The sequence below is a fragment of the Carlito syrichta genome, unplaced genomic scaffold (assembly GCF_000164805.1).
Source record: "Carlito syrichta isolate Samal-C Ts95f unplaced genomic scaffold, Tarsius_syrichta-2.0.1 Scaffold302265, whole genome shotgun sequence".
Classification (NCBI taxonomy): domain Eukaryota; kingdom Metazoa; phylum Chordata; class Mammalia; order Primates; family Tarsiidae; genus Carlito; species Carlito syrichta.
In genome coordinates, this window is record NW_007246361.1 from 8,906 (window position 1) to 31,286 (window position 22,381).

The 22,381-nt window shown below is 36.2% G+C and overlaps 1 pseudogene; it reads right to left on the minus strand.

Annotated features, from left to right (window-relative positions):
* Window positions 1-848: 848 nt before the first annotated feature.
* LOC103258491 overlaps window positions 849-22,381 on the minus strand; it is a 39,657-nt pseudogene continuing 18,124 nt past the window's right edge.

Consider the following 22,381-nt stretch of genomic DNA (forward strand, 5'->3'; position numbering starts at 1 on the left):
GGATATGGGAAAATACTGGGGGCAGTGAAAGTATGGTAGGGGCACCCCTAATCAAGTCTTAGGAAATGTGAGTGAAGGAGCTAAGGAAAATCTTCCAGAAAGAAGTGATTTCTACAGATATTTAAAAACCAGTAGGAGTTAAGTAGATAGGAAGAAAGGGAGAAGACCATCCCAGGAAGAGGAAGAGTTTGTGTCAACATCCAGTGGCATCAGAGATCAAGGTCCTCTTGGGGAACAAAGCCAGAATGTAGAGTTCCAGGAGGAATGTGGTGACAGACAAGGCTGGAGCTGTAGGTGACAACCAGACTAACAGGGACCTCTCAAAGCTAAGGAACGTGAATTCTGTTCTGGGTATCATTGGAAGAATGTTCAATTTGTGACTTAGAAAGATCAGAAGCTGCAGAGAGGTGACAGGTCTGTCCACAAACAGGGAGACCAGTTAAGAAGCACCTGATTTGTCTAGTTCTTCCCTGTGTGTCATGTCTCCTAACATGTTTGATGTGGAGCAGACACAGAACAAAGATCATGGAAAAAGTGGCAAATGATGATACATGGTCCTGTCAAGAGCATGGAAGTCTGTTTAAATGATTGCAATGATGTCAGTAGTATTAATAATGAACACGATGACAATATTATGTATATAATATTCCCAAACTCAAATATGTAGCAAAATCCAATAGTCATTTGTTCTTCAGACCAACTCCAGAGTTTGGATTATGAGCACCTAATCCAAAAGTTTCATTGAATATAATGCAAATTGATAGAGGCAATAATAAAGGCAGCAATGTATTGTTTTACCATTAAGTTTTATTAGTAGGAAGATTCAGTAGTCACATGTCAGCAGTCTCTCAACATGGGGTAAGGGTGTGCAGAATATCCCACCTTGTTATCTTTAGACTACAGAAGTTGAAACTGTGAAGGGAAAACAGCAAAACATCACCTCTTCCTGGCACACATCTGGAGTGTTAAGCATGAGGGCAGCCCTTGCACCTTTCTCAGTCTGAGTGGGGATGTATACCTTGTGCCCCAGACCAGACAATGCCTGAGGTAAGACCTTTGTTCAAAGGATGGAATCCTCCTTTCCCATTTTGTTTTATGGTTGTACGATAGCAGAGAGGAGCTGTGAATCAACATCACCCAAGATAGAAAGGGTTTTTATTTTGTCATGAGCAGTTACTTAACACTTAGCACATGTCAACCAATGCAGTTGAGAAAGGGCAGAGTCACCAACTTGACAAGAAATTAGCCACAGGATTTTGAATTTCCACACCAATTCCTCCAAAAGCATTCCCCATTTCAGTTATGCTATGTCTAATTTTTCTCATGACTAGTAATACTTGGGATACTTTAGAACTAATTTTTAAAAATAAAGTATATTAGCATATGTAAATCACCTGGCACATCAAAAGTACTCAGAAAATGCCTTTTTCCCCATTCATCTTTATTTACTTCAATGTAGTCAGAGGGATGTCAGTCTGCTAATGGCAAATTAAAAGTTGAAAGCTAATATTAATAAAAGGCATACATTAGATCTTCAAAGCAATTGTTTGAGAGAAACACGGCAGGGTGTCATTGTTCTAATCTTACAAGTAAAAAAAGGGCTTGCTAAGTTGAATGATTTTCCTAAGACACTTGGTTAATAACAGCCAAAATCAGGATTAGGTCCTCAGTCTTCTGACCCTGTGTGGTGTGGTATTCTTTCTATTTGAGCACACTAGTTTTTGTTGTGGTAATTTATTAGTTTATTGGATGAATAAAAGGCTTTGCATTAATAAAGTGGTCTTAAATTTGTAAAAAAAAAGTGTCAAAAAAAGGACACAAAAAATAAAGAGCATTCAATATTCATATAAATAAATAAAGGTATTCCAAATTTGTTTTCTAGTAGATAAAAACTTGCTGGAGTCAAACTTCCTTCATATGAATTCTGGTATGGAAACTTCATTTAATAATCTACAAAATGGGGATAACAATAGTATCTATCCCATATAGTACACATTTTTTATTTTAACAGCTTTACTGAGCTTTAATTTATCTAAAATAAACTGCCCATATTTAAATTGGTGTTTCTCTCTCTCTCTTGCCTCTCTCTCTCACTCACACACACATATACTGCACACACACTTCTGAAACAATCAACAAAATTAAGGTAGTAAGCATATCTTTCTCTCCCAAATTTTCTTCCTTTACTTTTAAAATTCTTCCTTCTACCTTTTTTCCATCTACTATCCCCTCAGGCTACAACTGATCTGACTTCACTATAGACAAAGTAATTTGATTATCTAAAATTTTATATGAAAGTGATCTAAGGTGTATGCACTCTTTTTTCTAGATTCTTTCATTCAGTGTAACTCTCTTGAGATTCATCCATGTTGCTGTATGAATCACTAGTTCATTCCATGTCACTGCTGAATGGTATTCCACTGTATGGATAAATCATAGTTTGTTTCATTTCCGTGTTGGTGGACATTTGAGTTGTTTCCAGTTTTTGGCTATTACAATAAAAGCTACTATGAGTATTCATGTACAAAATTTTGTATACATAATCTTTCTTGTCACTTGGGTAAATATCTAAGACTGAAATGTTTGAATCTTAGGTAGGTATATGTGTGGCTTTTTAAGAAACTGCCAAACTGCTTTACATCATGGTTGTATTATTTTATATTCTCATCAGCAATGTATGACAGTTCAACATTCTCCATATCATCAGCAATGCTTGTTATTGTCTATTTTTAAAATTTTAGCTATTTAAATAGGCTTATGGTAGTATCACATTAGGATCTTAATATTCACTTTCATAATGACTAACAGTGTATCTTGTCTGTTCTTTAACTTTGCGAAACCTATTTGTGTTTTTATATTAAAATTGCAATTCATGTTGGCAGCATACAATTAGATATGATTTTTTAAAAATCCAGTGCCTTCTAGTTGTGGTATTTAGACCATTTTTTAACTTAATATGAGTATTGATATGGTTAGGCATACATCCATTATCTTTCTGCTTGTCCTCTATTTTTTTAATTCTCTTTTACCTCTTATTATGCTTTTATATTTTTTAAATCCCATTTTATCTTCTTTGTTGATTTATTAGCTACATTTCTGCAGTTAAATATTTTAGTGATTACTTTATAATTTGTAGTACATATTTTTAACTTATCACATTCTACCTTCATGTAATATTTTACCAACTCACATATAATATAAGAACCTTCCAAAAGTATATTTTCAGTTCTCCCCACATGCCCTTTATGGCATTGTTACTAAATATTTTACTTATATAGTACATATGTTATAAAATTCCCCCAAAATATTGTCACTATTTTAAAAATATTCAATGTTTTCAAAGTCTTTAATAATAAGAATTTAAAATCTCATGCATTTGACAATGTAGTTACTATGTTCTATGTATTTACTTCCTTTCTATAGATTATTTTTCAACTAATATCATTTTCATTTTCCTGAAGGTCTTCCTTTAACATTTCTTATAGTATTTATCTGCTCGTGATTAATTTTTTCAGCTTTGGTATGACAGAAAAGTCTTTATTTCATCTTTGTCTTTGAATAATATTTTTGTGGGTATAAATTCTAGGTTAATATTTTTTTCTTTCAATACTTTAAGTGTTGTGTTCTACTGTCTTCTGTCTTGCATTGTTTCTGATGAGAAATCAGCTGTGTTTTATTATTTCTTTGTAATGTGTCTTTTTTCCCCTCTGGTTGCTTTTAAAATTTTCTCTTTAGAACTAGTTTTGAGCAATTTGATTTTGATGCGTTTTGATGTTCTTCTTGTTTCTTGTAAATTTTTTTATCTTCTGATTTACAGTTTTCATCAAGTTTGAGCAATTTTGAGCCATTGTCTATTCAAATATATTTTTCTGTCTCTCTTCCTTTGATGTCTTCAAATATGAGTCTACAGTAGTCCTACCTTATCCACAGTTTTGCCATTTTAGTTACCTGCAGTCAATTGTGGTCCAAAAATGTTAAATAGAAAATTCCAGGAATACACAAATTTTAAATTGTGCACCATTCTGAGTAGCATGACAAAATATTGTACTGTCTCATTCCATCTTGCCTGAGAAGTAAATAATATTTGTGCAATGTATCCGTGGTGTATATACTACCAATCTGTTAGTCATTTAGTAGCCATCTCTTTTATCAGATCAGTAGCTGAGGTTTCCTAGTGCTTGTGTTTAGGTAACTCTTATTTTACTTAATAGTGGCCTCAAATCACAAGAATTCTGGAAATTCAGATATGCCAAAGAGAAGCTGTAAAGTGCTTCATTTAGTGAAAAAGTAAAAGTTATTTACTTATTTAAAAAATAGATGCTGAGGTTGATAATATCCTAATATATAGAATAACAACAAATCTTTGAGTCTTAAAATAGTGAAGAAGGAAGAAAATATTTGTGATAGTATTTATAGGGTTTAGTACTATCTGAGATTCCAGGCATCCTTTGGGGGTCTTGGAATGTATTCCAGAGGATAAGGGAGGACTACTGTAATAGACTTCTTTAAGTTGTCCTAAAGATCACAGATGCCCTTTTAATTAAAAGATTTTTCTCTCTGTTTCATTTTGAGTACTTTATATTATGTCTTCAAATTCACTAATTTTTTCTTCTGATCATCTGTTAATTGCATTTAGTGTATTTTTCATCTGTAGAAATCCAATTTGAATCTATTTCTGCATATGCCATTCCTCTACTGACCTTTTCAAACAAATGGAATACAAGTTTAATAACTGTTCTAATGTCCTTGTTTATTATTATAACATTGTATACTATAACCTTGTCATTATAACATCTATGTCAGTTCTGGTTTGATGTCAGTTTACCACTAGTCTCCTAATTATAAGTTCTCCTTCTTTGTATACTTGGAAATCTGAGTGAAGATTTTAGCTTGTTACCTGCTTAATAATCTTGTATCCCTATAATATTTTTGAGCTTTGTTCTGCAATACAATTAAGTTGTTTGAAAATAGTTTGATCATTTCAGATTCTATTCAATGTAAGAAAATTGTTGCCACAATTCAACAAAACTTTCCTAAATACTCTACCCAGTATCCTTTGAATTACAAGCTTTTCAAGTCTGCTTGGTGGAAACAAACACTATTCCCAGCTCTGCAGAGGGACTGGACATTGTATTCACCAATCTTTCAAATAGTTAGTCGACTGGCCTCAGCTAGTTGGTTCCTGCACCTGTGCTGATCAGTACTGTACTAAATAATCAAGGAGGCTTTCCATATCTCTGTGATTCTCCCTTTATAGCTCTCTCCTTTATGGTATGCTGCCCCATGAAATCTAGTTCCCTGGATCTTCTGATTCATAGCTGTCTTTCTTCAACTTAGGAGCTCCACTGAGCCTTGCCTGAATTTCTCTTTCCTGTAACTCATCCTGGAAATCTCTCATGGCAGCAAGCTGGGGCGATTGTAAGCCTCCCTCTTGTTTATTATTTCTTTCAGGGATCACTGTCCTTTATTGCTTCATGTTCAGTTTCTTGAAAACTATTTTTTCATACAGTTTGTCTGATTTTGTCTTTCCAGTTCTAATAGTAAATCTGGTCTGTTACTCCATCTTTGCCAGAAGCAAACGTCCCCTCATTGGGTTTTTATGGAAATGGAATAACAGAATCAGCAAAGTGCTTGCCTCAGAATTTGGCTTAATACTAAAAAACACGTAGCCTAATATTGTTATTATGATTATAATCAGTTCATCTTTTCTGGTAGTTCACCTTGGTAAAATTCTTTGGCACCCAGACACTCCAATTTTGGTTAGGACCAAAGATTGATCTCCAGTATCTTCGTCTTCATTAAGAACACCCCTACAGAGCAGTCTATTTCTAGTCTTTGATAAGTGTTCCTAGTGAATTAAGAGGCAATTTGATGAACTCAGGAAGATGCACACACTAAGCACGAACATGGTATAAGGCCCAGCTGCCATGTGAAGCATTCTTCTCATCTTAGAATCATGGAGCCAGGTTCTCATACTAACACTTAATTTGTACCAGATAACACAACTTTTGTCTATAAATCTATCAGAGTTGTTTTCCTAAAGTTCTATAGTTTCTTCTAAAGAAAGAAAATGCATTAGGAAACAGCTGTGATTGGATATAGGAGAACCACCGCAGGAGATTTATCTTAAAGTAGACTTTTAGCTGGAATAGAATTTTAACTACAGACTCAATATTTCACATCTTCTTGGATTTTCATTACTTACTCTTTTCCATCATTTCTTTCCATTGTGATCTTGGATGCTTCCACTCTGGGTAGGGTTGGGTTAATCACATTGTTGTACCAAATAGATTTAACCTTTTGCAAGTCCCCAACATCCACATCTTAGTTAAACTCATTAGAATGAGAACTACTGGGTTTGAGAGAGCCACTTGGACGTAAAGAAGTTAACAAAAACATACATGAGCATACATAAACATACATATAAGCATATATGTTTTCTAAAAACCAGTTTACAATGCATAACCTTAGCATATCCAGCTAAGGTTATTAGTAGTCAATTTGTCACTCTAATGTATTGAATATATTTCAACATGTTTGTTAACTCATTGGTCATCAATTTACCCTCAGTGACTCATAGTACATGAAAGTTATTTTTATTTTTATTTTTTTAGAAACAGGATCTTGCTTTGTCTGCCAGGCTGGTTTCTAACTCCTGGACCCAAGCAATCCACCTGCCTCAGCCTCCTAAGTATCTGGGATTACAGATGTGATCCACCAACCCCAGCAATCTTTACTTTAGTAAAATGTAAAGCATGTTTTAATCACAGTCCCATCACCATTTGATAAGTGATGACATTATTTTATCATTTTTTCCCCAGCTATTATATGACAAAAGATAATAAAATTATTTTTATTTATTACAAATCAAATGTAAGGTATCAAAGTAAACATTAATGTTTTACTCAGGAAATAGCAGAGAACAAGTTTAGTAACAAGACTATGAATAGTATTAAGGTGCAAGTGTGAAACATGAAAATATTCCACTCCCACATGGAATTGAATAGACAAACTGTTATGTTCATAACATACATTACACATACTCAATATTCTCACACTTAAGAGCTTAGAGTGATACTTTACTCACTTGAAAATTTTATATTGCTTAGAGTTTTCTTCATTTCTAAACAAATAAATAAGCATGTGCCTTGTAATCTTCTGTCTGGACAGTGTGACAGCTACTTTATACTTCCAGCCTGCAAGACAAAACAATTTATCCCATGTCAGCTATTAGAGGAGAGACACTCAAAATAGGTTAATTTGAGCCCCATTACTACTGAACTTAAAATAATTTATATATGGTATTGGTAATTCTTCTAATAAAATAGTCATAGATATTTCTTTATCTAAATGTTCTGGGGGTAGACATTGGAGAATAGGGGGTGTGCAGATGCTTTCCAAAATAAGTAGATTTCTTTTTCCTAGCCAAGGGACTAAGAAATGTATTGGTTTTAACTTTTCAGACTAACAATTTGTTCATGAATGTTATGAGAACGTTATGTTAAAAGGAAGTGGATAAATAATAGTGACATATTCTTCAGTATATTTTTGTAGATCACCAAAATTTAGAGTACTCTCATCTTTTTGACTAAATTGTCTGTATTTATTTTAAAAATTCCACAATTCAACGTTCCATTGCCATTGGAAATACATTAATATGTGGTACTCAAAAGAAAGTTCCCTTGTTATTTATCAATACTGAACTATCAGTTTTTGCCACTTGGAGGTACTCTGAGATAAATTGTGATTAGGATAAAATTTGTCATTAGGGTATTTGAAAAATTGTTAACACCATTCACTCTCATCCAAATAGTTTTTTTCCTCTATTATCCAGCAAAGGCACTTGCAGCCTACTCTTATGCCTCATCATTCCTTCATCCTCTAATTCCTATCATCCATGGACCCTACAATCCTAAATATCCCTTGAATCCATCAACTCCATAGTTCTACAACCCCTGCCATTTCTCTCTCCTGGTACTTTTCTGCTTGAACAAAACCTCAGAGTTTTGCTCAGTGAAATTTTGACCGAATGCAAAGAGGCAGAAGCAGAGGAAGCCTTCTGAATTCAGAACAAGAATCAAATGTGAAGAAATTTTTTTTTGTCCTTAGACTCCAAATTCTGTTCTGTCACTCTAATTATCCACAGTTACCTTGAGCACAGTATCGAGCATTTCCACACATTGAGAGGGAGTGGTTAAAGCTTTTGTTTCGAAAAACAATTTCACACATTTACAGTGAACATAATAAAATATATAGCATTATGAATATAAGGTAAAGAAAATAGAAACTTATGGGCAAAATTATTGGCATCACCAGTGTTTAGATAACATTTCTGGCCCACTTCATTTATTTTCTTAGCAAATCTATCAGCATAATGACCCATTTGTGGGCAGCCTCCACTTGGACAGGGAAAGCGTGTGTTCTAATGAAAACAAACAAATAATGAATGTCCTATCTTTTAATAGTGCACCATTTTTTTCCTTACATATTGTTGCAATTCAAATATTCAAAAGACAATTTTGTCCATGATGGTAAATGGGGACTCTGATAGTGTCTCCACAACAAATATTAATAATGCATTTCATTATTCACAACAATAAGTCACCAATTTCATTGTTAACGCAATACTATATGAAACACACAATGGAAGATGCACATACACACAGACATATATTTATCTTTTCTCTTTGGCCTCTCTAAATAGCTCCAAGATAATCATCTGTCTGCAGTGTGGTTAAAATTTAATTTAGAAAGGTTACATAATAAGTAGAAAGTAGATGATAATCAGCTGTTTTAAATCAAAGTAGGAATCAGCAAGAGGACATTAGACTTAAGAATTAGACTTTTCTCAATCCCCTTAGATACTATTTAGCATATCAAGGCTTGAAGTATTCAATCCCAGAATTCTTCCAATGTGGAGAGAAAATGCCCCAGTTGGCCATTAAGGTTTACTTTGAGTCTGTGGTCTGAAGAAGACAGATATAACAGAAAATATTCTTTCTGGACCAAGTAATGTAAGAAAAAGAGATGGAGAGAGAGGAACAGAGTTAATAGGAAAGGCATCCTATTTACTATGAGGGACAAGGCTATTCCTCAGTAAAGACATGTGGTGGACTTCTGGGTCAAAGGACCAGATGATGGATTACCTCAGCACAATCTAGGGTCTGCATTCAGAAAAACCCAAGGTGGAGACTCAGCCAGCCAGGAAGAAATGACCAAAGCTCTCTGATGTCGTTACTGGAGCCAGAAAAGGAGACAAGCCCCAATGTTTATCTCTAAATGCCAGCAGTTTGTCAACAAGTAAGGCAGACTGGGATATTGTCCCAAGACCAGAGGAGACATAAGACCCTGGACTAATGCACCCTAAATCATTTCCTCTGCTGAATGCATACACCAGCCACCACTAACACCGTATCACCTAGCCTCAGTACCAGACTGAAGAGAAGCTAAGGAGGGGTTCTAAATGTGGAGAAATCTGTAAGATTGAGACATATTTCTCATAAAAGTGCTTAGCATCACCCAAAAGGAATGTTTATATTATTGAATTAGATTGAGATTTAACTGAATAAGATGGGAAAAAATTTGTTTATTTTGTTTTCCCTATTACCTAGTGTTTGGGTCCAGAACTTGAACCCAAAGTATGGGTATTTGATATGCTGAGTACTTTGAACTGAAAAAGCATCAAACCAAAGTCTCTTCTACCTTCTCCCATTGCCCTGCCTCTTACTCCTCAGCTTCTCTTAAAGAACAGGAAGATGCTTAATCTCAAGTTCCTTTATCAGAGTAAGAGAAATTTCTCCAGGTTGTATACAATTGTCTTGGTCCCTCCTTCTATAATCTCATCAGAGAACATTAATTAGCGGAAAAAGATGTGAGTTGGTACCACACCTAGATCCCAGAAAAAAATTGTCCCAGGCAATTTTCTGTTCTTCAAGCACATTCAACTCCCTTAAAAATCATTACTCTTTCTGTCAAATTGCCTACATGCCACCTTTCTTGTTCTGTAAAAGACGGTATATAAGCTTCAATTATCTGATTCCTTCTTGAGTTTCATACTTTGTGTGATGTCTATATGCTTGCACATTAATAATTTTATATGCTTTTTTTTTCCTGTTTTCTATTGTCTCTTTATTTCAGCAAACTCAATTCTCAAACCTTCAGACAGCAGAAGGGTAGTTATCTTTGCTCCAGTGGTTTTGGCTAACCAAACAGGAGAACAAATCACTCTCTTCGTTTTGCAGCCTACGTGTGGGATTCTGGGACAACTGTCAAAAAGGCTGACAAAGAAAGGTAAACATTTTTACCAAGTTCTGTTCTCCTAAATCTCTATCTAAAGTGCCTAGTCAAGAATAAAAGGTAAAAATTTCTCTTTATCCGTTTCTTTCTAAATTTGGAATAGCAGAAGAAATTGTATGTGAACCAGTTCTTAGATATAGTGACTGAAGATTATTCTTTTTTTGTATAAGTATTTTATCTCTGATCCCTTTCCCTCCCAGAAGTTGTCTTTTCCCCTCCTTTGCTCTGTGTTTTGTGTGGTTTTGTCATAAAGAAGAGAAACAATAGCACAGGACACAGGCATAGTTCCCATAAACATGCTGTTCAAGATGGCCTCACACGGATGAAGTCATGGTTCTCACCACACAGGTGTGTGTTTAGACAATTGCTGTGGGTTTCTGAAACAGACACCAAATGAGGTCTCCTTTCATTTTGTTTTATGTACTGAGAGCTTGGTTTTGTCACGGCATATGAAACATCTGTCTCTTTAGTCTCTGCCAGCAGATGGGGACAAAGTGTTGGCTTGTACAAGGCAGCTATCCCTTACTGTCTGGAAACTCAAGACATGAAGTTATAAACAGCAATCTCTTTGTCCAACTATGCCAGTTTTCTGGGGAGTTCTTCTTATTTAATAAGAGGCTCCAGTTCACGAGGTGCTTATTTTCATCTCAACTTTTGTACCAGTAGGACATCATCTGCCTCATGTCCTAGTTTAGGGTGTCTGTCACTGGAGGTGTCCCACATTTTTTGTGCCACTAGGAAAGTGCCTAGAGTTACTTTGAACTGAAACCCTAACCCTAACCCTAACCCTAACCCTAACCCTAACCTCTGAGTGCCCAGAGATACCATTCATACAAATACCATCCTTGTGACAATAAGGGTTTCTTGCTTTCTACTTCATCTCTGAATGTGAATTTTTGGATCATAGTGGGAAGTGGATCATACTTCTGTACCCATTTTGGAATGCTATAGTATAGTATTCTAAAATTGGAAAGTTACCCCTGATTTTTCCATAAATGGGCTTATTGACTTGAATTGCTTTGGGGATAAATAAATTACCTATATTCAAAAGGAAAAATTTTGTAAAAGAACATGCATGTTAAACTATTGGTATCTATGAGAAGGTCAGATTACGAAGAGACCACCAAAAATAAGAGAGTAAACCTTAAAGACTCCCTTGACAACATTTAAAAAAAAAATCAGCCGGGCTCGGTGGCTCAGCCTGTAATCCCGCGCCTTTGGGAGGCTGAGGTGAGTGGATTGCCTGAGCCCGCGGGTTCGAGACCCGCCTGGGCAGCGAGACCTCATCTCTACAATAAATCAAAAAATCAGCTGGGCGTGGTAGCATGCGCCTGTAATTCCAGCTACTTGGAAGGCTGAGGCGGAAGGATCGCCGGAGCCCAGCAGGCGAGGCTGCAGTGGCCGGGAGCGGCCACTTCACTCCAGTCTGGGTGACAGAGTGAGACTCCAACTCAAAAAAAAAAAAAAAAAATCAAATTGAGAACAAAGTTAAAATCCTTTAAACCAAAAGATATTTTAAATTTCTAAGACCTTGATTTTAAACTCTTCTCATTTAAATCCAGTTCCATTTCCTCGGTAAATTCCTTTGGCATAAGACAGAGACATTTATTAGAATTATTTTAAATAAACTGATAAGAATTAGTTTGAGTTGTTGGTTTTGAATTGTATAACTTTTGGCTTTTGGGTATGTAGTGATCTTTTTCATTTCATAAACAACTTTCGTTTTCCTACAGGTCTTGTTCTGATTATTTGTCTATCGGGGTGCATTGGGTTATCAGACATTCCTGTGTAGGTGGTCAACCTAAAGATAGGGAACCCCATGAATATGGATGGACAGAACTATGGTTTATACTCCATTTGCCACTAATTGCATTGATTGTTGTCTAAGTTTTTATTTCCTTTAGCCTGTCTTCGAGAGTAATCTTCCAAAGATTTTTAAAGGGCTACATCTTTTTGTTTTCTCTTTGAAGACCTTGGTTAAAACTGTGAACACTTTCATTAGTTTTGAGCTTAAGTAAAACCTAATTATATGTGTGCCCTGAGTCACTTGTAGGTATACCATTGGTTTAGAGTTCTGGTTAATATTCAGAGTATGATATGAATTTTTTAAACTTTCTTTTCTAAGCTAAAATGGAACTGTATACACAAAGAAATAAACTGGGTTATTAAAATCTTTTAAAGACATACAGCCCTAAATCTGTAGCAAAATTTTTGTATTCCATCTTAGTTGAATATCTGCTCCCTGTTATAAGAAAATAAGTGGACAAATTTAAAATGAATAATCCTTACCTTGCAACTTAAACCTTTAGAAAAAAATAGAATATTAGCGGCGACTCAAAATCCACTTATTGTTTTTACCAACTGTAGAACTTGCTCTATTTGCCTTCAGGAAAAAAAATCAGGACATTGGAAGTGGAACTCTTTTGAACTTAAGAAACAGAAGGAAATATTTTTTTTTCAGCAGAGTTCTATAGTAAAATGTTAGCTTAATTGAAAGCTGATATTCAAACTATACTTTTTTAAAGGCCTCTGTTCCCAATATAGGATATTGCTTTTCCCATGGGAATATCTCATTTGACTGAATGACTCTTTTCTTGATCCTCTGCTAACTATGTGCTCTGTTCACTTCCTTTCTTGCTGCCATTAATTTTTGCTGAAGATAACATCCATATGGATACAAACTTGATAATCTATGAAATGAAGGACTTTCTGACATCACACAACCTCTCAAGATTGAAACAAGAAGACGTGGAGACACAAAATAGACCAATAACAACCCAGGAAATTGACTCTGGTAAAGATCCAACAAAAAAAGAGAACTACAGGTCAATATCCCTGATGAACATAGATGCAAAAATTCTCAACAAGATTCTAGCAAATCAGATCCAGCAACACATCTCAAAAATCATCCACCATGAACAAGCAGGTTTCATTCCTGGGATGCAGGGCTGGTTCAACATCCACCAGACAGTTAATGTAGTTAACTACATCAACAGATGCAAAAACAAGAACCACATGACTATACCATTAGATGCATAAAATTCTTTTGATAAAATCCAGCATTACTTCTTCATAAAAATCCCTGAATAACTGGGCATAGAAGGACCTCAAAATAGGAAGTGCCTTCTGCAATAAGCCCACAGCCAGCATGTTGCTAAATGGACAGAAGTTGGAAGCATTTCCCCTGACAACCAGAACAAGACAAGGATGCCCACTCTCACCCCTCTTGTTAAACATTGTGTTGGAAGTCGTAGCTAGGGCAATTAGACAAGAGGAAGAATCAGGATTATCCAAATAGGAAAAGAGGAAGTTAAGTTATCCCCTTTTGCTGAAAATATGATCCTATACCTTGACAATCCAAGAGAATCTGTTAAAAACCTCCTTGCACTGATAAAGACTTTGGGAAAGTCTCAGGATACAAAATAAATGTGCAAAAGACAGCTACAACCTTATATACCAACAACAAACAGGCAGAGAACCAAATAAAAAGCACATTCCCATTCACAACAGACACACACACACACACACACACACACACACACACACACGAAATATCTTGGCATCTTTCTAGCCAGAAAAGTGAAAGGTCCATACAATGAAAATTACAAAATAGTGCTCAAAGAAATCCAAGAGGACACAAACAAATGGGCAAGTATTCTATGCTCATGGATAGGAAGAATCAACATTGTTAAACTCTCCATCCTACCAAAGACAATCTACAGATTTAATGCAATACTCATTAAAATTACCAACATCACTCTTCTCAGACTTGGAAATGACAATACAAAAAGTCATACGGAAACATAAACAACTACAAATAGCCAAAACCATCTTCATAAAAAGAAACAAAGTGCGTGGTGTCACACTTCCAGACATTAAACTTTACTATATGGCTACCAACAGCCTGGTATTGGTACAAGAACAGGCATATAGACCAATGGAACCGGATAGAGATTCCAGAAGTGAAACCTAAATTTCTCAACTGACTCATCTTCTACAGTGCCTCCACCAACAACCACTGGGGAGAGGAGAACCTATTCAGTAAATGTTACTGGGAAAACTAGCTGACCACATGCATAAGATTGAAACAGGACCTCTTCCCATCACCATACACAAAAATCAACTCTAAATGGATCAAAGACCTAAATGTAAAACCTCAAGCCCTAAGAATCTTAGAAAATGCAGGAGACATCCTTATTGATATGGGAGAAGGCAACCAATTTCCATCAAAACCTCAGATGTCCATGCCATTAGAAATAAGATAAACAAGTGGGACTTCATCAAGCTTTTGACCTGAAAGCCTTCTGTAAAGCAAAAGAAACCATCAAGAGAGTGAGGAGACAGTCCATAGAATGGGAAAAAATATTTGCCAACTGTATATCTGACAGAGGCCTATCATCCAGGATCCACAAGGAACTCAAACATGCCCAAAGGAAAAACAAACAAACAAACAAAAACAACCGTAGCCCCATCAAAAAGTGGGCAGCCGGACTTGGTGGCTCAGCCTGTAATCTCGTGCTTTGGGAGGCTGAGGTGAGTGGATTGCCTGAGCCCGCGGTTTTGAGACCCGCCTGGTCAACTTGGCGAGACCTCATCTCTACAATAAATCAAAAATCAGCCAGGCATGGTAGCGCACGCCTATAGTTCCAGCTACTTGGAAGGCCGAGGCAGAAGGATCACCAGAGCCCAGCAGGTCGAGGCTGCGGTGGCCAGGAGGGACCACTGCCCTCCAGTCTGGGTGACAGAGTGAGACTCCAACTCAAAAAGAAAAAAAAAAGTGGGCAAAATGCATGAATAGACACTTAAATAGAAGATATATGGGCAGCCAAAAGACACATGAAAACGTGCTCAGTCTCACTAATCAGAGAAAAGTAAATCAAAACCACATTGAGATGCCACCTAACTCCAGTAAGGATGCCCATTATTAATAAAACAAAAGACAACAGATGCTGGTGAGGATGTAGAGAAAAGGGAATGCTTCTACACTGCTGGTGGGAATGCAAACTAGTTCAATCTCTATGGAAAACGGTGTTGCAATTTCTAAAAGAACTAGACATTGTCCTTCCATATTCCCAGCAATTCCCCTTCTGGGAGTATACCTGGAGGAACTAAAATCATTCACCAAAAAGATACCTGCACATGCATGTTTATTGTAGCACTGTTCACAATAGCAAAAACATGGAACCAACCCTGCTGTCCATCAAAACTTGACTGGATAAAAAAAATGTGGTACTTATGCATGATGGAATATTATGCAACTACAAAGAAGGACAAAATTATGAACTTCACAGTAACTTGGATGTCTGTTCTTTAATACTCAGTGATCTGTCACTGAAACAAAGAACTGGTTACCATATGTTCTCACTCAGAAACAGACCCGGAACATCTACCATAATATGATAAGAAAGGGATTGGCAGTAGCGCGATACTGCCAGGGATAGGAGAAGCACAGTAACAGTAAGGGTCTCAAACCAGGCAAAGTGGGGACCAAAGGGAGGCCAAAACTTTACCTGTATGATGACCACGTGTATACCTAATCCTGAATTGTACCCTACATCTTTAAAATAAAAAAAACAAATTTTTTACTAAAGATAATATAGAACTTTATTGATCTTTTTGGAAGATTTAAGTTCTCCCCAATCTGGTTTCTCTAAAACTTGTTCTTTCATTTACTTCTGACCCCTTCTTCCTTTTGACACCTTCAATCTTCCATCCAGTTCCTTGTATCTTTCCCTTCAAGTATCTACATCCTTCAATTGTTGGTCAGTAGATTAAAATTACTAAGCGGAATTATCATAGGTTCTGGACTCAGGTTTCTATTGCCAAACTGTAGTTAGGTTTCTGAACTTTCTCCCAGGCCTACCTATATACTTTCTTGTAAAATTCTGTAATAAATGACTAAAATTTTATGTTATTTAGGCACCTATTTAAAATCCTTCTCTGTGTCTTATCTAACTGGCACATCCCACATTCCTTTTTAAAAAATCTTGCATTTCTTTTCTCTGGACCTTTGAGACATAAATTTTCTACCTTGTCTCCTCTAGACCTTGATAGCTATCTTTTAGAAATAAACTTCTATCTTTTAGAAATAAACATCAGAAGGCAAAGAGACCATTTAAAAATTGAACAAATGAAAAATCTTGAAGATATTTTCTATTAATATTGTAAATGGTTTCAGCCATGTAAACAGGTAGTTTTAAATTGCTTTAAAAATTACCGAGCTTTATATCATTGTGCCCACCTCATGACTAAAATTTTGAAATGTAAATTATATCTTTGCTTGTGCCCATCTGTATTTTTGTATATATTTATACATGTGTGATGTATGTTGTGTTTACAAGGTATAAAATTCTTTGAAGGAATTTTAAATCGGCTTAAAGATAAATTAGTAACCACAAATTTAATACTCCTAAAACTGCAGTAAATATAGTAACTGAACTAGAGACTTTTAAAGTCATATAATTTGGTAAATCTTTGGTAAATAAGATTAATTTAATATGTTGGTTTAAAATTAAGTAAGTTAAGGAAAATGTAAGTGGGATAAAGATCTACTAATGCACTTTTAAACAATAAATATGTTTTATGATATCTTTTCTTAAAAGGTTTCCTGATCTCTTTGGTTACTATACCCTTAGAGTTTTGCTAAATTAAATTAAAGGCTAGATGTGTATTGAGTATCTATATTATTTCCAAGTAAGATAAAGTACTGAAATGCTATATATGAATATAGGTTTACTTAATTTGTATTCCTTAAATTTTATGAAAAGACAAGTTACATTTGGGTCTGTTAGTAAATATGTCCTGTTCCACATTGAAAAATTGTTCTATGGGAAGGCCTATATATCTAAAAAATATAAAATATTTGGAAAATGTTGGTACAAAACAGTTAAGAAACTGCTTATTTCTTAGGTTGTCACTGAATATTAATGCTACTAGGATTTTAATGTATGCTTATTATGTCTTATTAAAACCTCTAGGAAGAAGACAATTCTGTACAAGGAAAGTAAGGTGTTAAAATGTATGATAACATTTTTGTTAAGAAAAAGAATAATGTTCTTTAGTTATAGATTAGTTAAAGGTTGTTTATAGATGAATAGAGGACATAATAACATAGATAATACTGAGTGGATATAGAAAGTCAGGAAGAGAAGAAAGTAAAAGAAAATATTTTGTGGTTGAACTGATTAAAGTAAAATGAACTTACAAGGGTTTTTAACATGAGCTTTAATAGTAAGAGTACATGGATACAAAACTATAATTTAGTCTTCTCTCTTTTTTTAACTTTATTTTATTATAGAGGTGTGGGGTACAAGTCAGGATCAGGTACATAAGTAATCTAAGTGTAGGTGAGGTTTGGGCCTCCAACCAGTCCTCACTTCCCCTGGTTTAGGACCAGGTACCCTTTATGTTGCCATGTGCCCTCCCCTTCCCTTCCCTGCCACTGTCCCACTACTGCCAATGCCTCCCTTGTGTTATTGTGGTTAATGTTCAGGCCCCACTTATGAGTAAGAACATGTGATATTTGGTTTTTTGTTTCTGCGATAAGTCACTAAATATGATTGTCTCCAACTCCATCCAATTTGCTGTGAAATCCATGATTTCGTCCTTCTTTGTGACTTTATATTACCACATTTTTCTGTCCAGTCCAGTTTCAATGGGCAATAGGGTTGTTTTCCTGTTTTTGCTCTTGTGAATAGTGTGGGAATAAACATGCCTGTGCAGGTGTCCTTTTGTGGAATGAATTTCCAGAAGGGAGATTGATGAATCATATGGAAGGCTAATTTCTAGTTCCTTTAGAAATCGCCACACTATTTCCCATAGAGATTGAACTAGTTTACCCTCCCACTAACAGTGTAGAAGTGTTCCCTTTTTCTGCAGCCATGCTAGCATACATTATTAATGATGGTCATCTTTACTGGAGTTAGGTGGTATCTAAATGTAGTTTTGATTTGCATTTCTCTGATGATTAGGGAGGCTGCACATTTTTTTCATGCATCTGTTGGCTGCTCATATGTCTTCTTCTGAGAGTTGTCTATTAATGCCTCAGCCAATTTTTTAATAGGGTTGTTTGTTTTTCACCTTTTGCCTCAATTGAGTTCCTGTAGATCCTGGATGTTAGACCTTTGCCAGATACACAATTAACACATATTTTTTCCTATTCTGTGGGTTGTCTCCCCACTCTCTTGGTGGCTTCTTTTATTGTGCAAAAGCATTTCAGTTTGATAAGGTCCCACTTATCTATCTTATCTTTTATGGCATATGTTTTTGGGGACTTGATCAAGAATTGGCTGCCTATTCCAATGTGCAAAAGAGCATTTCCTGTACTTTCTTCTAGGATTTTTATAGTTTAAGGTTTTATGTTTAGGTCTTTGACCCATTTTGAGTTGATTTTTCTTTTGTATTTAGTGATAGGTGGGGGTCCTGTTTTATTCTTCTGCATATGGTCAGTCAGTTTTCCCAGCACCATTTACTAAATAAGGTCTCTTTTCCCCAGTGGTTATTAGTGGTGACTTTGTCAAAGATGAGTTGGTTGAGAGGTCAAGTTTTTGCTTCTGGGATCTCTGTCCTATTCCCTTGGTCTATATGCCCTTTCTTGTACCAGTATCAGGCTGTTTTGATTGCTTTGCCTTATGGTACACTTTAAAGACTGGAAGTGTGATACTTCCCACTTTGTTCCTTCTGCTGAAGATAGTTTTGGGTATTTGTGTTATTTTTTGTTTCCATATGAATTTCTGTGCTGTCTTTTCCAGGTCTGAGAAAAATGAAGTTGGTAATGTGATGGGTATTGTGCAGAATCTGCAGATTGCCTTGGGATAGGTTGGACATATTGACAATATTGAACAAGGGATGTTTTTCCATTTGTTTGTATCCTCTTTGATTTATTTGAGCTGTGTTTTGTAGTTCTCATTGTAAAGATCTTTTGCTTCTCTGGTTAGGTAGATGCCAAGGCATTTCATTTTTTTGTGGCAATTGTGAATGAGATTGTGTTTTTAATTTGTTTCTCTGCCTGTTTGTTGTTGGTGTATAGAAATGCAACTGTCTTTTGCATGCTGATTTTGTACCCTGAAACTTTGCCAAAATCATTTATCAGTGCAAGGAGACTTTTGATGGACTCTCTTGGGTTTTCAAGGTATAGGATCATATCATCTGCAAAGAGGGATAGCTTAACTTCCTCTTTTCCTATTTGGATACCCCTGATGTCTTTATGTTGCTTGATTGCCTTAGCAAGGACTTCTAGCACTATGTTGAACAGGAGGGGTGAGAGTGGACAGCCTTGCTTTGTTCTCATTTTCAAGAGGAATGCTTCCAACTTCATCCATTAAGCAATATGTTGGCTGTGGGATTATCATAGGTGGCTCTTACCGTTTTGAGGAATTTGCCTACTATGCCTTAGGTGTTCGAGGGTTTTTATCAAGAAGGGAAACTGGATTTTGTCAAAAACTTTGTCTGCTTCTAATGATATAATCATGTGGTTCTTGTTTTCACATGTATTGATGTATTATGTTTATGGTCTTGCAGGTGTTGAACCAGCCCTGACTCCCTGGGAATGAAGCCTCCATGGTCATGGTGGATGATTCTTGAGATGTGGTGTTGGATCTGATTTGCTAGAATCTTGTTGTGAATTTTTTGCATCCACATTCATAAAGGAGATTGGCCTGAAATTCTCTTTCCTTGTAGGGTCTTTGTTATATTTAGATATCAGTGTGATTTTAGCTTCATAAAATGATTTGGGAAGAGGTTTATCTTTCTCAATTATCTGGGATGCTTTTGATAAGATTGACATCAGCTCCTCCTTGTATGTTTTGTAGAATTCATTTGGAAATCCATCTGGTCCGGGGCTTATTTTTGTAGGTACATTTCTTAGGATGAAGTCAAATTTTTTGGATTTTTATTGGTCTGTTTGGGGTTTCAATGTCTTCTTGTTTCAAATTTGGAAGGTTATGTGATGTCAGAAAGTCCTCCATTTCCTTTAAGTTTTACAGTTTATTTCCATGTATGTGTGCAAGGTAATCTCTGATAATCATTTGAATTTCTTCAGGGTCAGTTGTGACTTCATCTTTTGCATTTCTAATTGTATTTATTTGGGTTTTCTTTCTTTTTCTTTGTCAGTCTGGCTAGGGGTCCATCTATCTTATTTATCCTTTCAAAGAACCAGCTTTTTGTCTTACTGATTTTTTTCTATGATATCTTTGTCTTGTATGTCCTTCAGTTGTAATGTTATTTTGGTGATCTGGATTCTTCTGCTGAAGCTAGGATTTTGGTGGTCTTGCCTTTCTAGCTCCCTAGGTGTGACGTTAATCTGTTTACTTGTGCTCTTTCAGTTTTCTTGATGTCTATGTGCAAAGCTATACATTTTCCTCTTAATATTACTTTCATGGCATCCTAGATATTCTGATAAGGTATGTCTTTGTTTTCATTTACTTCCAGAAATCTTTTAATTTCCATCTTGATTTCCATGTTGACCCAGAAGTCATTCAGCAGTGTGTTGTTTAGTGTCCATGTCTTTGTGGTTTGGGGATTTCTCGTTGTTAATGATATTTATTTTTATTCTACTGTGATATGAGAAGATACATGGTATTATTTTGCTCTTTTGGAATTTGTTTATGCTTGATTTATATCTGAGAATGCAGTCTATTTGGAGTATGTTTCATGTGCTGATGAGTAGAATGTATACTATGTATTTGTTGAATGAAGGGTTCTGTAGATGTCTAGTAGGTCCATTTGGTTGAGCATCTAGTTGAGGTTCTGGGTCTACTTATTTTTTGCCTTGATGCCCTATTTAGGGTTGTTAATGGAGAATTTAAGTCTCCAGTTATGATTATGTATAACTATAAATGTTCTCTTTTAGTTTATTTAGTAGTTGATTTATAAAAACTGGTGCTCCCAAAACATGGAACCAACCATGCTACTCATCAAAGCTGGACTGCATAAAATATGTGGTGCATATACACAATGGATTATTATGTAGCCATAAAGAAGGACAAACATATGAACTTCATGACAACTTGAATGGATTTAGAGTCTATCATATTCAGTGATCTATCACAGAAACAAAGAGCAGAGTACATATGTTCTTACTCATAAGTGGACCTCAAGCAATTATCATAACCCTATAAGAAAGGGATTGGCAGTAGTAGGAAACTTCCAGAGGAGGGAGGGCGGGATTGGCAGTTGAGGGAAATCACCAGGGGAGGAAGGGGCACACCTCATTAACAAGAGTACCTGCATAATGAACATTTGTATATCTAATCCTGAATTGTACTCCACATCTTAAAAAAACAAACGGACATTAATTTTTCCTTGTTTGTGACAGATCTCTCTCTCTCTCTTTTTCTTTATTTCTGCTACTCAGTGAGACAGGGAGAAGCTTTCAAAATTTGTTCGATTTTGAAACAGGGTTGGGGTTTGGGGGTTGTGCCTTCTCTTAGAGTGAGGAGCAAGATGGCAATGGAACCAGTTGGAGTTTTTGAGTCTATGCACAAGTGAGTGTGCACAAGGATGGATATGCATGCATGTGTGTATGCAAGTGAGTGAGCACATTCCTGACTAAGGGGAGATAAAAGATCAAGCACATGGGCTTCCCTGTGTGAATGTAATTTACCACTTCTCTGAGTCCAGCACCCCTGTGCATGCAGATACATCTGCCATTCTCAGGGCATCTCTCAGGAAAAGTCAGCAGAGTTCTGTTGCCTCTTGGTACCTAGCACCTGACCAACACTACCATCTGTGGCAACAGGCCAGGGACAGGTAGTGGGAACCATGGCAAAAGCATGGGGAGGAGATCTGAAGCTGAGCCTCACCAAAGGAGAAGATGTGGGAAACATCATTTTTTTTCTGTCGGGCAGAGACCTGCTTTAGCTCTGCCAGTGCTAAGCAGCCTGCATCCTGAGACTGAGGGGCGATCTCCACACTCTTCTGGGATCAGCCATCATTGACCCAGAGAGGATATGCCAAGTTCATGATACTGGAGAGACAGACACCTCATGCCCCATGCTGGACTAAACACAGACACATGCAATCATAGTGGGAGACCTAGTAGCGATGAGTTTAGTTGAGTCCTGATCTTATTCATTCCCCTTTCCCC